Source organism: Myotis nattereri (genome assembly GCF_964212035.1).
Source record: "Myotis nattereri genome assembly, chromosome: X".
Lineage (NCBI taxonomy): Eukaryota > Metazoa > Chordata > Mammalia > Chiroptera > Vespertilionidae > Myotis > Myotis nattereri.
Genome location: NC_138078.1, coordinates 37,532,226 through 37,548,269, shown reverse-complemented (window position 1 = coordinate 37,548,269; position 16,044 = coordinate 37,532,226). Strand labels below are relative to the sequence as shown.

Sequence of the window (16,044 nt, the reverse complement as noted above, 5' to 3'; positions counted from 1 at the left end):
CATTCTTACAGTGCGATGTGCGATATAACGAGATTTTTCTCTATAAGTCAGAACCCACCTACATAAGCACCTATGTCACTCACGTGGAGAATATACAAAGCAATAATGAAGTGAAACAGTAAAAAAAAATTTTAAAAGAAAGTAACAATTCCTGACCTTTACTTGTGGTAAATAAACAATAGAAAACATAAAGCACATATGTACATACATTGAAATGATGGAAATTTTTTATAAATAAACTAGAGGCCTGGTGCACAAAAATTTGTGTACTCGGGGGGAAGGGGGGGTCCCTCAGCCTGGCCTGGCCCGCTTGCAGTCTGGGACCCCTCGAGAGATAACAACCTGCTGGCTTAGGCCTGCTCCCGGGTGGCAGAGGGCAGGCCCAATCCCTAGGTGCAGCCCCTGGTCGGGCTCAGAGCAGGGCCGATTGGGTAGTTGGGGTGCCGCCCGCTGTCATGCACAGAGCAGGGCCGATTGGGGGGTTGGATCACCGTCCCCTGTCACACTCAAGGCAGGGTCGATGGGGAGGTTGCAGCACCACCACCTGTCACGCACAGAGCAGGGCCAATCAGGGGGTTGGGGTGCTGCCACCTGTCACACACAGAGCAGGGCCCATCGGGGATTGAGGAGCTCCCCCCTGTCACTCAGAGTGTAGGGCCGATTGGGGGGTTGGGGCACCACCACTCTCACACTCAAGGCAGGGCCAATGGGGAGGTTATGGCTCTACCCTGTCACACACAGAGCAGGGCCGATCAGGGGGTTGGGGTGCCGCACCCTGTCACACACAGAGCCGCAGGGCAATCAGAGATTGGGGAGCTCCCCCATATCAGGCACAGAGCAGGGCTGATCAGAAGGTTGGGGCGCCTTCCCCTGTCATGAACAGAGCAGGGCGGATAGGGAGGTTGTGGCCCCACCCCCTGTCACACACAGAGTCGCAGGGTAATCAGGGGGTTTGGGCGCTGCCCTCTGTCACGCTGATCCCGGTGCCGAGAGGCATATTACCCTTTTACTATATAGGATAGAGGCCTGGTGCATGGGTGGGGCTGGCTGGTTTGCCCTGAAGAGTGTCCTGGATCAGGGTGGGGGTCCTCACTGGGGTGCCTGGCCAGCCTGGGTGAGGGGATGATGGCTGTTTGCAGCTGGTCACACTCCCTTCAGGGTGGGGGTCCCCACTGGGGTGCCTGGCCAGTCTGGGTGAGGGGATGATGGCTGTTTGTAGCTGGTCACACACCATTCAGGGTGGGGGTCCCCACTGGGGTGCCTGGCCAGCCTGGGTGAGGGGCTGAGGGATGTTTGCAGCTGGTCACACACCATTCAGGGTGGGGGTCCCCACTGGGGTGCCTGGCCAACCTGGGTGAGGGGCTGAGGGATGTTTGCAGCTGGTCACACACCCTTCAGGGTGGGGGTCCCCACTGGGGTGCCTGGCCAGTCTGGGTGAGGGGCTGAGGGCTGTTTTCAGGCTGGCAGGTGACAGAAGCTCCCAACTGCTCCTTTTTTTCTTTTTTTCTTTTTTAATTCTGGGCCAGCTTTAGCACTGAGGCTCTAGCTCTTAGGCCTCTGTTTCTGAAAGTATGTAATCGAAACAATGTATAACTCCAGCTCTGACTCCAGCTCTGAGATCCCAGCTCGCTGAAAGCTGGTTTCTGGGTTGTTTTTTTAGCTTCTATATTTGTTACAAAGTTCAAACTGCAGGCTCAGAGGCCTGCAAGGCTGGCGGGGAACATTGGAGTCCTCCGTCACTGAAGCAAGCAAGCCTCATGTTAGTTTCAAGCTGCCCGGCTGCCGGCCACCATCTTGGCTGACAGTTAATTTGCATATCTCCCCAATTAGCCAATGGGAAGGGTATGCCAATTACCATGTTTCTCTTTTATTAGATTAGAAGGGAGATGGTGACATAATCACGAAACGATGTATGTAACCTGAGGACTACCTGTACTCACTTCAAATCTAAAGACAAATACAGAATGAAAGTGCAAGAATAGAAAAAGATATTTAGGAAAAATAAAAACCAGAGGAAGACAGGTTATAAATACTTATATCATACAACATAAACTTTAATACATGTAACAAGAAACTGCCGGGGTCCAACCCCAGCGGGTCCAGGGGTTCCCAAAGGCGTAGACGGAGTCGGCGAAGAAGGAATGATATGGAGACAGCGTTCAGTTGATCAGCAGCCTAGCCAGGAGCTCTAGCCCGGATCTCCAGCCAAGTTCTGGTCTGGATCTCCAGCGAAGTTCTGGTTCGGTTCTCCAGCCAGGTTCTGTGTCCATGTTCTCTTGCTAGGTTCTCCAGCCAGGTTCTGTGGCCATGTTCCCTCGCTAGGTTCTGTCTCTAGGTTCTGAGGCCAGTTTCTGTCCAGGATCTTTTGCCATGTTCTCTCCAGCGAAGTTCTTCTGTCTCTAGAGAACGTTCTGTGTAGGTTCTGTGCCAATTTCTGTCTCTCTCTCTTCTGTCTCCTAAGTTCTGTCTGCTGTTGTCTTGTTTCAACAGTATTTATACCAGTTGATTCCAATCCTATCAATCTCTATTACAAAGGTTAGGGCGTTTCTTATCTCCATTCCAGGGAGTAAAGATTATGTAGCTTAAGCATGACTGTTCGTAGTTAAAGTGATTAACTACCCGCCTGGCACTTAGTTAAGGGATTTTATTCCCTCCCTAACTTCAGGGGAAAATCCCTACTTGGGGAAACAACCTTTCTCAGAGAGGCGACCTTGGTTAAAACACATAGTGCCAAGAAGGTGAGCAAACATATTAAGAACAGTATGCCATATATGCCAGGTCCCTTGAAACAGCAAGCATGGACCGGCTCCCAGCAAGAAACAAAGATGAACATTACATAGTGATACAAGATTCAATTTGACAAAATATATACTACTTGTAGACAGCTATGCACCCAATATAGGAACACCTATCTATGTAAAACAAATATTAACACATAAATGGAGAGATTGATAATAAAACAATAATAGTAGGGGACTTTAACACCCCAATTATATCAATCAGTAAAGCATCCAGACAGAAAATTAACAAGGAAACATTGGCCTTTAATGGCATATTTGATTAGATAGACTTCATAGATATTTTTAGAGCATTACATCCAAAAAAAGCAGAATCCACATTATTTTCCAGGGTACATGGAACATTTTGATCACATGTTAAGTCATAAAGCATTTCTCAATAAATGTAAGAAGACTGATATCATAGCAAGCAATTTTTTATTACAATGACACAAAACTAGAAAATAATTACAAGAAGAAATCTAGAAAAAAACACAAATGCATGGAGGTTAAACAACATGACACTAAATAATGTGTTAATGAAAAAACTGAAGATAAAATTTAAAAACTCTTGAAACAAATCAAAATTGAAACACAGTGTTCCAATATTTGTGGGACACAGCCAAAGCGATTTTAAAAGGGAAGTTCATAGAGATACAGGCCTACTTCAAAAAAACAAACAAACAAAAAATCTCAATACTCTAATTTCACACTTAAAGGAACTAGAAAAGGATGATCAAATAAAGCCCAAAGTTAACAGAAAGAAGAAAATAGTACTATCAGAGTGGGAATAAATAATATCATTTTTTAAATGAAAATATGAATAAAACTAAGAGCTTGTTCTTTGAAAAAAATATAAGTAAAACTGATAAACCTTTAGCATGACATCAAGAGAAAAAGAGACCTCAAATAAAATTATAAATGAAAGGAGGAAAGTTATAATTAACAGCATGGAAATACAAATTATTTTAAGAATACAACAAAAAGAATCATATGCAGACAATTGAACAACCCAGAAGAAAAAGATAAATTCTTAGAAACACACATTCTTCCAAGACTGAATAAGCAAGAAACAGAATATCTGAATAAATAGATTACTAGTAACACAAATAAATAGGTAAAAATAATTTTAAAAAAAACCTCTCAACAAACAAAAGTCCAGGACCAGAAAGCTTCATGAGTGAATTCTACCAAAAATTAAAAAAATTAAAAATTAGCTTTATAAAATTATCCCAATAAGTTGAAGATGGAGTACCTCCAAACTTATTCTACAAATGCAGCATTACCCTATTGCCAAAACAACAACAAAACCTAAAAAAAAATTATAGGCCAGTAACTTATAAACATAGACATAAAAACCTTCAGAAAAATTTTGAAAACAAAATCCAAATTCAACAATATATTAAAAGGATCATACACTATGACCAAGTGGGTTTATTCCAGGATTGGAAGATGGTTCAATACTTGCAAATCAACCTATCTATAATAATAAAAGTGTAATATGCTAATTAGACTGGACAGCCCAACAACTTTCCAGACATCATTCTGGACATGCTTCTGGACAAAGTCTCTGGGGCAGGGACTGAGGCAGAGGTAGTTAGGGGAGATCAGGCAGGGAGACAGTGTTCCAATATTTGTGTATTATAGTATATATGAAATCCTAAATACTTTACAAAATATTTGAGGCAGAGTGGTTAGGGGCAATCAGGCAGGCAGGAAGAGGGGTTAGGGGTGACCAGGCAGGCGAGTGGTTAGGGGTGATCAGGAAGGCAAGAGGGTGGTTAGGGGCAATGAGACAGGCAGAGTGGTTAGGGGCAATGAGGCAGGCAGGCAAGTGGTTAGGGGTGATCAGGCAGGCAGGCAGAGGTGGTTAGGTGTGATCAGGCAGGCAGGCAAGTAGATAGGGGCGATGAGACAGGCAGTCAGAGTGGCAAGGGGTGATCAGGCAAGCATGCAGAGCAGTTTGGGGTGATCAGGCAGGGAGGCAGGCAAGCAGTTAGGAGCTAGCAGTCCCAGATTGCTAGAGGTGTGTCTGACTACCAGTTTAGGCCCAATCCCACAGGGATCCCTGTGGGATTGTGTGATAAACTGGCAGTCAGACAGCCACCAGGGGGTCCTGGATTGCAAGAGGGTACAGGCCGGGCTCAGGGACACCCCTGCCCCCATGCATGAATTTTGTGCACTGGGCCTCTAATATGATATAACAATCAACAAAACTAAAGATTATAATCATATTATAATCTCAATCGATATAGAAAAAGGATTTGACAAAATTGAGCATCCATTATTGATGAAAAGACTCAATAATGCATTTATTTTTTTTCCATAAAATTTATTTTTTTCTTTTAATTTAAATTATTGTTTAAAGTATTACATATGTCTCTTCACCCCAACTTGACCTTTCCCTTCCTGCCCCCACCCCGCAGCACATGCCTTCACCTTCTCCTCCCCCTGGTCTGTGTCCATTGGTTATGCTGATATGCATGTATCAATAATGCACTTAGATAGAGGAAACATATATCATTTTAATAAAGGCCATATATGATAAACCCACAACTAAATTTATACTCAATAATAAAAAGCTGAAAGTTTTTCCTTTAAGATCAAGATCAAGACAAGGTTGTCCACTCTCACCACTTTTATTCAATGTGGCATTGAAAATCCTAGCCATAGCAAGCAGATAAAAAAACAAACAAAATGAATGTATAAAAAAAGAGGAACTAATATCCTATTTTCTAATGACATGATAGTATATATGAAATCCTAAACACTTTACAAAAGCTATTAGAACTAGTGTAAAGAAATTGTTTTTTGCCCCAGCTGGTTTGGCTGAGTGGATAGAGCATCGACTTGCAGACTGAAGTGTCCCAGGTTTGATTCCAGTCAAGGGCACATGCTTGGGTTGCTGGTTCGATCTCCAGTGGGGGGCATGCAGGAGGCAGCTGATCAATGATTCTCTCTCATCATTGCTGTTTCTATCTCTCTCTCTCTCTCCCTTCCTCTCCGAAATCAATAAAAATATATTTTAAAAAGTAATTGTTTTTTCTACAACTCAATAACAAACTATCAGGAAGGGAAATCAAGAAAACAATTCCATGTATAATTTCATAAGCAAAGAATAAAATACCTGGAAATAAATTTAATGAATATGATAACAGGTTTGAAAACTATGACGTTGATGAAAAATTAAATGTAACACAAATAAATGGAAGAATATACCACACTCCTCATGTATTGGAAGAATCAATATCATTAATAATGTCCATACTATTCAAAGCAATTTACAGATTCAATGAAATCCTTATCAAAATACCAATGGCATTTTTTAGAGAATTAGAACAAAAAAATCTTAAAATGTGCATAGAACTACAGAAACCCAGAATAGTCATAGTAATCTTGAGGGAAAAAAAAATTGGAGGTATCATTTTCCCTGATTTCAAACTATACTAAAAAACTATAGTAATCAAAACAGTATGGTAGTATGGTACTGGCACAAAAACAGAAACATAGATTAATGGAGCAGAGTAGAGAACCCAAAAAATACAATTATATGGTCAATTCATCTCCAACAAAGGAGGTAAGAATATGCAATGGGGAAGAGACAGTCTCTTCAAAAAGTGGTATTGGGAAAACTGGACAGCTACACACAAATAAATATATATAAATTGGGCCACTATCTTATACCATTTTCAAAAATAAACTCAAAATAGATAAAATACTTATATGTAAGACTTTAAACCATAAAACTCCTATCAGAAAACCTAGATACTAAACTCATTGATATTCATCTTAACAATATATATTTTTTGGATATGCTTCTCCAGGCAATGGAAACAAAGGGAAAAATAAACAAGCAGAATTGCATCAAACTAAATAACTTTTGCTCAGTAAAAGAAATAATCATCAAAGTGAGAAGGCAACCTACTTAACAGGAGAAGATGTTTCCAAATGATACATCTGATAAGGGGTTAATATCCAAAATATAACTCAACATCAAGACAACAACAACAACATCAACAACAAACAATAAGATGTAAAAAATGGCTAGATATCCTGAATATACATCCCCCGCCCCCAAGGAAGACATACAAATGACCAACAGATACATGAAAAGATGCTCAGCATCACTAATCTTCAGTGAAATGCAATTCAAAACCACAATGAGATATCACTTGACACCCATCAGATTGGCTTTTTAAAAAGACAAAAATAATTGTTGGAGATTATGTGGAAAAAAGAGAACATTCATGCACTGTTGGTGGGATTGTAAACTATAACAGCCATTAAGAAAAGAGTATGCATAGAGGCTCCTAAAAAATAAAAGTTGTAATGCTATGACTCAATAATTCTATTTCTGGGAATCTATCCATAGAAAATGAAAACACTAATTTAAAAAAATATACACACCCCTATATTCATTGCAACATTATTTATAATACCCAATATATGGAAGCAACTCATGAATAATGATACATGAACAGATAGAAATGTGATAATGAAAAAATATTAGGGATTGTCAGATTTGGGGAAGAAAGGGTGTTTGACTAGGAGAAACACAGGGAATATTTCACAGGGCTGTGAAATTATTTTGTATGGTACTTAATGCTAGATACTTTGCACTACACATGTATTAAGCACATGGAAATTTATAACAAAAAATGAACATAAATTAATGATTTAAAAAAAAATCAACACAGAAGTCATGGGCACCCAAGATGGAACGCAGACTGTGACAACTATCTATGTGTATTGCAAATGTAAGGCATAACCTTTCTAAAATTGCTGGGGTAAAAGTGGTGATGATTTGATTAACTGTGGGAATGTTGAATTTGTAAGATTAAAAACAACTGGTGCAGCCATTGTGGAAAAACAGTATGGAGTTTCTTCAAAAAAATTAAAAATGGAACTTCCATTTGACCCAGTAACCCCACTTCTAGGAATATATCCCAAGAAAACAGAAACACCAATCAGAAAGGATATATGCACCCCTATGTTCATAGCAGCACAATTTACAATAGCTAAGATTTTGTGCCCATCAGAAGATGAGTGGATTAGAAAATCATGGTACATCTACACAATGGAATACTACACTGCTGTAAAAAAGAAGGAATTCTTACCATTTGCAACAATATGGATGGAACTGGAAAGCTTTATGTTAAGCAAAATAAGCCAGTCGGAGGAAGATAAATATCACATGATCTCATTCATTTGTGGAATATAATGAACAACATAAACTGATGAACAAAAATAGAACCAGAGACATAGAAGCATCGAACAGATTGTCCAACTTATGAGGCAAGATGGGGGGTAAAGGGGCCAGAGATCAACCAAAGGACTTGTATGCATGCCTATGAGCATAACCAATGCTCATAGGCATGCATACATGCCTATGATACATCTATCATAAGCATAACCAATTTTTTATTTTTTAAAAATTTAAATTCTTTATTTTGTTTAAAGTATTACACGAGTCTCCTTTTTCCCCCATTGACCTCTTTCCAGCTGCTCCCACCCCCAGCACATGCACTCACCCCCTTACTCTGAGTGCATGTGCTGGGGGTGGGAGCAGCTGGAAAGAGGTCAATGGGGGAAAAAGGAGACTCGTGTAATACTTTAAACAAAATAAAGAATTTAAATTTTCAAAAAATAAAAAATAATGTGGTAAACATACAATTAACACTAAAAATAAAAACAAGTAAAAACAAAAGGAACTGCACATAAGCAGTTGATAAAGGTGCAAGTTAATAATTCTAAAATTCTGATACATGTCATTGGAATTGAACAAATATGTAAATGGATGCAAAACAGTAAGAGAGAAGTTTCTCACTTTAGGAATGGAAGATTATAGATAAACAAGAAGTAAAAGCTGGAATGGACCATGTGATATTAGAGTTGGAGATATCAGATAAATAAATATGAATTCATATTTATCTTAATATAGATGCAAATGAATAGATGTAAATTAAATATACATATATATGCATTTGTGTATGTTTGTGTTTACTGAGGTACAGAATGTAAAAGATGATCCTAGAACATCTTGTAGCTCTAATAAGTAAGAAAAAGTCCCCCCACCCCCAAAAAAAAAAAACTACAACAGTAAAGGTATGTCAAAAAGTAAGAGTGAACTGAAAGAGCTCATAATAGCCAAAGGTGGAACAATCTGCAAAAGAGACATTTGTTATACTATCTTTCTACATAATTTCTTCTAATCTGTCTTTGCATTTTAAATTTTGGTGGTGTTTTCTGTTATGCACAATTTTTTTAACATACTGAAATTTATCAAGCTTTTGCTTAATAGGTTTGTTATCTTAACATGTTTAAATGCTTTCTCTATCATAAGGTTATAAATATACTTGCATATTTCATTGAAATGTTTTTATGGCTTTATTTAATGAGTTTAACTCAATTGGAATTTTTTAATGATGTGTGGGTTCCAAAAGGCAGGGATGGCCTTGACATGATTAAAGAAATTAAAGAAACCCAGTGTGGCTGGATCATTATAATTTGAGGAGGAAAGTGGTGAGAGATTAAGGTAGTACAGTAAACAGGGGCATAGACAAGAGGCCGTGTATCACCTGAGTTTGTTTGCATATTAAATATATTGAACACTATATGTTACTATATGTCTGCATGCACCTGAAATTATTTGGGATAAAAGAACACATAGATCAGGTAAAATAAGAGAGAAGTAATAATTATTTGAGCCATTTAGCCAAAGGCAAGCTTCCTCATAAACACCCTATTCAATGATTGAATTTAAGTTGAGGTAAGGTCAGGAATATTTTTTAAGGTCCATGTGTAATTCTGACAAAAGCATAATAGAGAACCTCTGATTCAGTGTCTTTTTCAACTTACGTATGTTCCTTTCTTGAACATTCCTGTGCATTCTTAAAGTGTTTATCATATGCCCACACAGTAATGTGAGAGATACAATTGGCTGAGTAACAGGGGTATTCATTTGCCTTAGAAGTACATAGTTAAGAAGAAAGAAATGAATGCCAATAAGAGGTACCTAAATGGCTGTAGGTTCTTTTTCAGTCTCAAGAAACACCCTGTAAGAGGCATACAAGTAATTATATAATTATCTTCCTATATCACTTCATATTTGTTCAAACAATAGTTGAAAACAACATGTAGGAGATGCAACTTAGAAAACCATTAAAAAATAAATTCTTCCAGATAAGTTTTTTCCATATGCTCTAAATTATTTTCTGTGTAATAGAAAAAAATAATTTTATGCTGTTATTTGCTTTTGTAATTATGGAACTTGTGTCTGGATGGAGCTATGGATAAAACAGGTCCAGAGAAATGAAACTGGTGAGAAAGCAAACCTTTCACAACAGAGGATTTCAGCCACAGATTTGCATTTTGTGAAACTATGCCCTTCAAACTAAAACCTGCACTTTTTTTCTCCCTTACTTAATTTCACTTGTACCGTGGTGAGTATTATACAAAATGATCCACACACTTGAACTTTTTATATAATTGCCATGGAAATTCGATAATTTCATCCTAAAGGAGGGTTGAGAAAAACTCAGGAAGAGCTCCAATTACAGAAAACTGGAAAAAATTAATCTTGATTAAAGGACTTCCCCCATGAAAATAGAACTTCCTGAAATTTGTAAGGGCTGATTATGGGAGGCTGTTCTTTGGGGAATGTGTAACTGTACTTATTCTAGGATTTTCCAAAGTGAAATAGTGGAGACATAAAACACACACACACACACACACACACACACACACACACACACACACATTTAAAGGTGTAGTTTAGTGGAATGTTGGCAGCAACTTTAGTTCCTCTCTAAAATGAAGTGCCAAAATACGCAAACTACTTTCCAAAACTATGGTGGTTATAAGGAATGCCTGTCAGCTGTCATCACCAATAAGGTTTTCCATGTGAAAAAAAAAATGAACCTGGAGGATCATAGGAGATTTATTGTTTGCATAAAATAAGCATAGCATATATTAATGATTAGAAATCTAGGGTGTTCCTTTGCTCTACTTAATAATGTTGAACATAAGAACTGAGGAAAAATTGTGAAGATTAAATTACCTGCAATTTCTATTGTTTGATGACTAACCATCTTTACTACATAAATGAGTAGGTTCAAATATTAACCCAGTATTATAAATTTATTCCTTTCCATGTGGCACAAAAATGTTAATCTATTGCAGTTCTCAATTCTGAAATGACCTGAATTCATTTCATTTGGTTGAAAATGTCTCCTCTTTGCTTTATAGGGCAATGAAAATACAGTAAAATAAACATTTATAACGTCTGGAGTTATTTTAAACCATTTCACCATGGTTCAAACCTATATTTGCATTGTGTTCTTTAATCTCAGCATGTGGCATGAGTGACGGGAAAATGTTCTTTTTCAATATTAATTATATCATTTTCCACCATATTCTTTCCAGAAAATTGAAAGCTCTACACCACCCTCATCAAGTTTAATTAATAAATGTAAATATCAATTTCTTATATTATAAACATTTGGTATACAGAGTATGGACACTACAATACTGTTTAAATAAATTATAGTTGTTATTGACTACAGACCCTCAATAAGTTAAAAAGTGTTCTTGTGTAAATCCATTCTTGGTGGGCAATATGGGGTCAGGAGTGGCAGTAAAACCACACCATGTTCTTTCACATTACCAGTTGCCATGGAAGATTTCAAAAAGATTTTGAAAGTTACTTTGGAACATGCAACTAATAGTGCACACAATGCTACTAGAGCTAACTGAGCAATTCAGTATTTGAACCAAGCATGATACAATGGAAAGAGAATTTAAGAAGACTAGGAATGTTTTTCTTCTACCATGTGATATTAGAAAGCCTGCACCTCTCCAGGTTAACAAAAAATAAAACTCAGACTCATAAAAGCTTAGATTTGGAAGGGAATCTAAAAGTAGAATCAACCTTCCTATTTTTTCCATGATATCTCTAACAGATGATAATATATATACTTGAACATTACCTCAATGAATAGCTCATTCCCTAAAACAATCAATTTGATTGGATGACATTTTTATTCAGAAGTCCCTCTTGAACCAAACTAAATTTGTTCCCTGGTAACTTTCACCCAATTAATACAAATGTTTAGACCCAGAACAACCCTCTTCCCTCTTTCACATGACAGTTCTTTAAATGTTTGGAGACAATTATTTTGTCCCGAAAAATCCATTCTTCTCCAGTCTGTATATCCCAGATTGTTTTAAACTTTTCTCATAGATTTTAATTCCAGGCAATTTATGATCCTGATCATCCCCTAGCATATACTCATTTTTCAATGCCCCTTTTAAAACATGGCCTAAAACTGAATACTTGTGTCTGAATATAAACAGTACATTACAGGTTTTTTCAGTCAGTAGGATTTTATGTCAAACTGAACTGCCAAGTTTTCATTCTATTCTTCTCCATATGACCAGTTATTATGTGACATTTTTTCTACCATTCACATTATATGCAATAATGTTAACGTAATGAACAAAAACCAAGTAGTTCATACCTTCTGCCTTTACAGATAAAACAGCTGAAGTCAAAGAGAAAATCAGAAAAGCAGACAACCCAATCTTCTCATTTCACTGGAGTGAGAGCATATACAGAAAACAATAATTCAGAGAAAAAGGCTAACTTTAGACAATTTCTGAGGACTACAGACCCGTAATTCAGCTTATATAAAAATAGAAATTGATTTCTTTTCAATTAGTGATATTCAGATATGAAGGCACCTTAAGTTGTGGGAATAATAAGGACAAAGGTAATGAGTGAAGACTATGCATTGAAGACCCAACTTGTTCAGAGGAAAAACTTAAATGGGAATGTCATGAGCAACATGACCCAAAAGAGGCTAAGATCAGATCTTAGAAGAACACATTCCAGCCTAAATATTTTGGACAATTCCTTGTAAAGAGTCTTATCTCTAAGTCATGAAAAATCTGGCTAATAATGGGGAATAAAAGCAAGTCTATATTCTGCATATCCTTTTCTCTTCATTCAAGTCCTTCATAGATCTACCAAGTATAAGAGCTTTCTCTTTTCTTTGCTCCTACTTTCAAACAGCATTCTGAAATCAGTTTTGCACTATTAGAGAAATATATGGGCAAAATTTAAATGTCAACAGAAGTGGGGCAAGTGATATTTTTCTGCTAAGTTAAATTTACATGTATTCTAAACAGCATTGAGTTATAGAACAGAAAAAGAGTGGAGGGAGCAGCGGTGGTGCTTGGGGCCGCCTGCTCCTTCAGGAAGGAGAAGTTCCCACCTGCTGTGCTAGGCGTCTGGGGTGGCTCCATGGGAAGCCCATCTGAACTGAAGCCCTGGCAGGGTGGGCCCAGGCAGGTCGTGGGCGGAAGACACAGCCTGCGCTGGAGCTGGATGGAGGGGTTGGTCTCAGGGTGCGCTTCTGCTGGTATCTGGGCCTCCACTGCCTTAGTCTGTGGCTCTGCCTTTCCTGCGGGCTAGGAGAATGTGTGTGTGCCCTCTGGCCCAGACAAATTGGAATCCCAGTTAGAAGTTCCAGTCTGCTGCTGTTCTCTGATGCCATGCCAGTAGCAACTCAGCTGTTTTTTCCTCTGATTTGTAACTGTGAACTGAGCAGAATCTATGGCACTGCATGTTACTGCCCCACAGGTATCTCTGCTGCTCATCTCTTTACATACCTGAGTCACCTGAAGGATACACCTCATCCAGTGTATGCTACCTTTTGCAGGCCAAAGGAGAACTGGTGGCAATACACCCAAGGAAGGAGATATGCTTCCACACCACAGAAATTTTACCTCACACTTCCACAAGTCAACAGCATCCTGAAAGCTAATGAGTACAGTTTCAAAGTGCCAGAATTTGATGGCTAAAATGTCAGTTCTGTCCTTGGATTTGACAGCAATCAGCTACCTGCAAATGCACCCACTGAGGATCAGAGAAGTACAACAACCTTCTTGCAGACCAGAGGATGCCTTTGAGGTTTTTTGATGGCCATACAGACTGTGCTTGTTCCCAAGCAGTCAGTGAAAAGACTCTTTTATTATATTGCTGTCTCTTTGTTACCCCATGAGACTTTGCTAGAGATTGAAAATGCAGTGGAGTCTGGCCGGGCACTGCTACCCATTCTCCAATGGCACAGGTATCCCAATGATTAGTTCAGTAAGGAGGCATCCAAATTGTACTTCAACAGGTTGAGGACTTATTGGCAATAACTTATAGATCTCAAAACTGGGGATTCAGATGATATTGATGTTAAGGAGGGTCTAATTAATGCTTTCCTCAACTACCTGGTGCTTTGAATGGCATTTTCTGAGGCCACTGTTTGTGTGGCCCATGTGGATGGTGTCAACCTTCATGTGGCCAAAACTGGAGATAGCAGAGCCATGCTGGGTGTGCAGGAAGAGGACGGCTCTGGGTGAGCAGTCACTCTCCCTAACGACCACAATGCTCAGAATGAAAGTGAGCTGGAAAGGCTAAAATTCGAACATCCAAAGAATGATGCCAAGAGTGTGGTAAAATAGGATCGCTGCTTGGCTTGCTGATGCCTTTTAGTTCTTTTGGAGATGTAAAGTTCAAATGGAGCATTGACCTTCAATAGATAGTGGTAGAATTCCTTCTTTTTTTACAGCAGCATAGTATTCCATTGTGTAGATGTACCACAGTTTTCTAATCCATTCATCTGCTGATGGGCACTTAGGCTGTTTCCAGACCTTAGCTATGGTAAATTGTGCTGCTATGAACATAGGGATGCATATATCCTTTCTGATTGGTGTTTCTGGTTTCTTGCAACAGCATGGATGGAACTGGAGAGCATTATGCTAAGTGAAATAAGCCAGTCAATGAAAGAAAAATACCACACGATCTCACTCATTATGGATAATAAAGACCATTGTAAGCTGATGAACAAAAATAGATACAGAGGCAGAGCAGCATTGAACAGACTGTCAAACTACAGCAGGAAAGCCGGGGAGGGTTGGGGAGGGGGGGTAAAAGTTCACTGAAGGACTTGTATGCATGCATATAAGCATAACCAATGGACACAAGACACTGAGGGGTAGGGGAGGCCAGGGGAAGGTCAAGGGGGGGGGGGAGAAGACATATGTAATACTCTTTGTAATACTTTAAGCAATAAAACAAAATTTTTTAAAAAAGATAGTGGTAGAATCTGGCCCAGACAAGTTGAATGACAACAAATATACCAAGTTTATCCCTCCTAATTATTATACAGCTCCTTATCTCACTGCTGAGCCAGAGGTAATCCTACCATTGATTAAGACCACAATATGAGTTTCTGGTACTGGATAATGATGGGTTGTGGGAGATAATGCATAGGCAGGATGTGGTTAGGATTGTGGGCGAGTACCTAAATGGCATGGTGACTCTGGGACAGATGCATGTCCTGTTAACAGAAAGGAGAGCCAAGATGTTCTCAGTATTTAAGGATCAGAATGCAGCAACCCATCTTTTTCGCCATGCTGTGGGCAACAATGAGTTTGGGACTGTTGATCATGAGCGTCTCTCCAAAATGCTGAGTCTTCCTGAAGAGCTTGCTCGGATGTACAGAGCTGACATTACAATTGTAGTTCACTTCAATTCTCATGTGGTGGGGGCATATCAAAACCATGAATAGTGAGATCTTCCCCTGGCAATTTTCAAAAAATATAGATTTAAAGGACAAATAGATTTTAAAAAGATACTACAGTAGTAAACATTTCTAGTGGGTCATTCTAAGCATTTACCTATTTTTTCCTCTAGCTCAGTGGTTGGCAAACTCATTAGTCAACAGAGCCAAGTATCAGCAGTACAAAGATTGAAATTTCTTTTGAGAGTCAAACTTTTTAAACTTAAACTATATAGGTAGGTACATTGTTATTAACTTAATTAAGGTACTCCTAAGGCTTAGGAAGAGCCACACTCAAGGGGCCAAAGAGCTGCATGTGGCTCACGAGCCACAGTTTGCCAACCACGGCTCTAGCTAGTCAAGAACTCAAATGGACTTGGCAGTAAGGTAGTAGGATAATGAGAGTGTCATTCTGCCTGGCTCAGACCTCACAGCTCCTGCACTTGAGGCAAATCAGTTTCTTATTGCAGATTTATTGTGACATTGGCTTCTTGTGTCAGTCTGAGAAAATTAGGATGACCTAGCAAGTAGGATCTTGAATAAGTCAAAAGCAAGGATCTTGCTGGGCATATTTTCTTGGTAGAAGAAACAGCACTGTTCACATCTGCAGGCTCCTTTTATCACTGATACCAATGTACAGGAGAACATTTATA

At 38.9% G+C, this 16,044-nt stretch overlaps 1 pseudogene across 1 annotated transcript; it reads left to right on the top strand.

Annotated features, from left to right (window-relative positions):
• Positions 1-13,255: 13,255 nt before the first annotated feature.
• Positions 13,256-15,400, top strand: LOC308512046 (pyruvate dehydrogenase [acetyl-transferring]-phosphatase 1, mitochondrial-like; annotated as a pseudogene). The gene is made up of 2 exons: positions 13,256-14,374; positions 14,927-15,400. The product of its transcript is annotated as a pyruvate dehydrogenase [acetyl-transferring]-phosphatase 1, mitochondrial-like (transcript).
• The last annotated feature ends 644 nt before the right edge of the window (positions 15,401-16,044 follow it).